Source organism: Formica exsecta, unplaced genomic scaffold (genome assembly GCF_003651465.1).
Source record: "Formica exsecta isolate Colony F162 unplaced genomic scaffold, ASM365146v1 scaffold2584, whole genome shotgun sequence".
Taxonomy (NCBI): domain Eukaryota; kingdom Metazoa; phylum Arthropoda; class Insecta; order Hymenoptera; family Formicidae; genus Formica; species Formica exsecta.
Window position 1 is genome coordinate 21,525 of NW_021849852.1, and position 5,059 is coordinate 26,583.

The window sequence follows — 5,059 nt, forward strand, 5'->3', positions numbered from 1 at the left end:
CATCATCATTATCACATCCGTAATAAGATTTGCGAAAACGAGAGTACATATCGAACAAGAGAGCGAATCTATTTTTATCGAAATTTAAATTCAAATCATCGTAGGGATAAATTTCGAGTTTAGATAGAGTTTAACAGTCGTCGAATGCAGTAATATCTTTTGACACAGCATTTTTTCTGCCAGTCTGCAGCGCAAAGATCACGTATCGCGGTTTTTCCATCTGAGAGACGGCTTTCACGGTCCACGAATGCTTGGTCGTATTATGCAATAGAGGAAATTCGTATAGATCCCAAGAGCGAAAACTCATATTCAAGTATCGCCCGCTTTTCAACGCGCATAGCAAGGATAGTTTATTGACCTCGCTCAATATTTCATGAGGCATACGCCATTGTATCTTGAATAATTCGATATCAGCTTCAGCCGAAGCATGTCCAAATATGCAATTGTTGTCGTTGCGCGAACGTATTAAAATTAATTCGTGACGAGCGTTAATCACAACTCGCTTATAATCTTCGCAAAAACCCAGTAGTATGTTTAGCGGTACGCAAAGATTGAAGTAAGCTTCATCAGCATTATGTGATATATTCCACGCAGCATCCTCCAAGATTTTACCTTTCTCGGCTGTTAGAGAGATATAGTTTTTAATCGTGGAAGTTATTCCAACATTTCTGTTGCGGTCAATCTCCACACCGTCGAGTTCATATCGAAGTTCATCAAACATAAACGCGACACAATTGTTTCCCAATATCACTCTTCCCCTTTCATCTACTTTACGCACCGTCAACTTTCCCTCGACGTATAGAAAACGTTCACATGGTAACCTGTACAAATCTTAATGTTGTATCGGTATCCATATCTCGTCGCTATATCCAAGCGTTGTGTTGGCGTATGGATTGTACGTAAGAGTCTCAATCTTGACGATACGATCGTCAAAGATCGGCTCGCCCCCGATATTCAAGATGTCAATCATATCCTTCAAGTATTTCGTACGACGAATCCCAATGATTTTAAAAACTCGCGATTCAACGCGCTGAGCTTCTTTTTAGCGTAACCAGAGATCTGATTATTGTCACCCGATACCGCAGTCACTCGCCAGTATTTTGTACGACGAATCCCAATGATTTTAAAAACTCGCGATTCAACGCGCTGAGCTTCTTTTCAACGTAACCAGATATCTGATTATTGTCACCCGATATCGCAGTCACTCGCCTTCTCGCAAAAATATTGTCCCTCGTAAAGATATTGTCTCTCACGTGCTCCGTGCTTTTGTTCAACACAAGCATTTCATTTGTCAATTTCCTCTCCTCGAAAATCAAGCAAATGTCCTTCTTGATCAACAATGCGTATCGTTAAATCAGTAATGCTCCGTGCGACGATCGGTAGATAAATGATCTGTGCTGGCGTTTCCGATATCTTATATCCTGGCGGTACGCTCGGTGAAAATTCATGTATCGTGTGTACGCGCTTGTCATTGCTAACGTTGTCTGGTTTACTAAAATTTATTCTATAGATACATTTGATTTCACTCTTTAGCGTATTATGACTAACGCGAAGCATTATTTGATATTCATCGTGTTCTTCGATATTATCTTCGTCATCAAGAATATCGTTGGAATCAACTACGCGTCGATGTCGTAAAATTGCACGTCGGAGATATTCGTTTATAGCGTGTAATTCGTACGATCCCTCGGGAATCTCGTAATTTCCATGTCGTCGTTATCAAAGTAAAATTTATTATTTCAAGAATTCACGTTCGATATCGTATGATAAGTTTCAAAGTCCGTTAAATCAAGCTCATAATCGCCATTGTTTAAATCTATAGCCGGAAAGTAGCTTACAGCAAGAACGCTACTCTTGTCAGTCAACGTAAGTGTGAGTGATATGCTGGAAAACTGTCGAACGAATACTGAATCGCGACGGTGAATTGTCAGGCTTTAAATTCATATCGATCATCGACCGTTTGAAGAAATCGAAGACACATTTGTCCACAAATACTTTGATTATAATTTTGATAGGCCGTGTGATTGTATTCTATATTTGCAACATTCTGTCCAAAATATCGCACTAATTCCTTAGGTGGTCGAAGATTTCCCAAACTATCGAAATATACTACACGATCTCCCCTCTTTGCATACGCAACCCAATGAGTACCGGAACCATCGACGTCATCCAAATTGACGATACCGCTCTCATTTCGCCGTACACCATTTATCGGTAAATTATTGCGGATGAAAATGCCTCTAAAAAATTATATACGCATACGTCTTGCAAGTTGTTCCAATTGTACATTGGTTGTTACACCGGCATGCATTTTTATCGTTATTTTGACGTTTTTTTTTAGCCGCTGTTGAGAACCTTCGTCCACACTTGTATGGAGCGAGATAAAGTCCGTGACCTTCCATGGCGCGATTATGACGTTGCATTTCTTCGAGCTGACGTTGCGCCGCCTTGCTATCGTTCACAGCCTTCGCGATTCCCGCTGCTCCGCCAGCCAACGAACCGAGAACTCCCAATAATGGTAAAATGGGCAAGATACCACCGCGCTTCGCTATAGAAAGTATTCGTTTTTTCACAATCTTTTTCTTCATCGATGATTTTTTTGTTTTCATCCCCATACCGAATGTTGTCTTTGCTTTCATAGCCGCCCAAACAGCTGTAGCGGCTGCTTTTTCGCCAAGAGTCGTATCTCTCGCGGTAATACGTGTTCGCGCTTTCGTGGCGAGTATATTATCCGCAACGTGTCGTTGACCGAGATCGTTGCTTCCAGAATAAGCTATGTCGTGCTCGCGACACGCGGCATCCAATGGATTGATACCTCGATCGCCTCTAGCCAATCGCGTTTCTAAATGAGTTTCCGGTCCGCAAAACTGATAGCCTGGAATATGTAATTCGATAGGAAGTGCGTTTATCACACGATTTAACAAACCGCTACCTCTTATAATTTTTGCTGGCATTTGCCTCAATCTTTTATTAACGGTGTTGGACCATTGAAATGTGTTTGTTGCCACGGCAAATTATAATGTCGTGGGTATCGACGATACTGTTGAACTTCTGAGTCAGCTTTTATATGTTCGGGAAGCTTGTCCCACAATTGTTCCACGTAGCTACCAAAGTCTCGCAGTAAAACAATCTGGGGGATAATCTGTAACTGCTCGGTGGTAAGCTCGAGAATATCGCTGTCAACCGATAGAAGAAGAAACATTTTTGAGACTGAGCGGTTTCGATTCGGTGCGCCTCTATAAATAGGGCCCCAATGACCCATTTTCCAAAATTTGATTTGAGATTCGCAAGAGCAAACATGCGGTTCGCGCGACAAGCGACGATAATCAAAGTGATAAATTTTGACGATAAAACACGAGTAATGTCCGAGAAAGAAATACGCAAGCATGGAAACATGCTGCCGATTACTATACGCGGTATCATTGTCGGTCCTTCGAATTGCGGTAAGACTAACGTGTTGATAAGTTTGATAAAAAGTCCACACGGTGTACGTTTCGAGAATGTGTACGTATACTCGATATCACTTCAACAACCGAAATATCAATACTTGGAAAATTTGCTATTATCGATCGATGAAATTGGTTATTTTACATTCTCTAATAATAGTGACGTTATTCCACCGAGCGAGGCGCTTCCGAATTCCATTTTTATCTTTGACGACGTGGCAAGCGATAAGCAAGATACGATAAGAGAGTACTTTACAATGGGTCGACACTCGAGCGTCGACTGTTTCTATCTTTGTCAAACGTATGCCAAGATACCCAAGCATCTTATACGGGACAATGCAAATTTACTGATTTTATTTAAACAAGATGGTACAAACTTGAAACATGTATACAACAATCATGTACGTCCGTTCAACATCTATTACAAACGTTCGAGGGTCAAAGTACATTGCGCGCACACTTAGGCCCACTAGGGCAAAAATATGTGGGAGCTATGTTGAGTCAAGATAAAAATAACAATATGGATTATGTTTGCGGTGTTAAATTTTGCAACGAAGGAATGATGCTTGGTGTTATAATTTTTGATGTGGATAAAGATGACAATATAATTATCGGTGGAATAAGATGCGTGGGAACACCAGGTCTCTAAGAGTTGATTTTCAAGAGAATGTCCGACGGTGACGTATACAATGACAATGATAAAATTAAATACAAAAATATATTACTGGCGACAAATGCGCATAGACGTGGCAATGATATGCGTAATCCAGTGTTAAGTAACAAGGGATACAAGTATAAAAATATATTAGCGCCATTAATCTTTATTAAAAATATAATAGCGCCTGGAAAAAAAGTTGGAAGGGGTATAAACATACCGCGCGCTATGGCGTTAAACGATAATAAGATCGATTATGTGCATTGGAATGATCCCAACGAGTTGGTAGATCGCTTGCGATTGCTGGAAGCTTCGCGTCAAGCCGGTAACAATGCCCACGACAATGAAATATTATCAATTATCGAGGAACTTTGCGAAACTGGTTTTATTAAAAATTAAACTATGCGTCGACGAAACGAGTCAGTCTGTCATTATTGTTTGTATCGAAATGTCGATTAATAAATTTGGATTATCGTTAGGAACACCGAACAACTCATACTATCAATGGAATGGATTACTAAGAAATTACGTGCGTGATAACGCTCTGTGTCAGACAGCCTCCGGCTTTGACGCAAGGTCACGCAAGATATGACGCGTAGCGCAACCGGAAGATGATACTGATGCCGCAAACAAACAGTACGTGGAAATACGTATCAAGCTTTTAGAAGATAGACTGGAAGAACTTGAGAAAAAAATAATCACGCTCGAGACGAATGTGCAGACATCGCAAATAATGATGGATGAGATGCAGAAAATGCTTCGGTATGCAACTCACGCGCAGACTACATCTAATTATTGTAATTTACAATAAATATACGAAATTTTTATTTACAATAAATATATATGATTTTTATTTACAATAGTATTTTATAATGTCCCCACGGTAGTGTCGGTGGTTTCGGGTACAATATACCGCTTCCCAGGTAGCAAGGTGTCGTCATTATAACGTCGTTTTTTA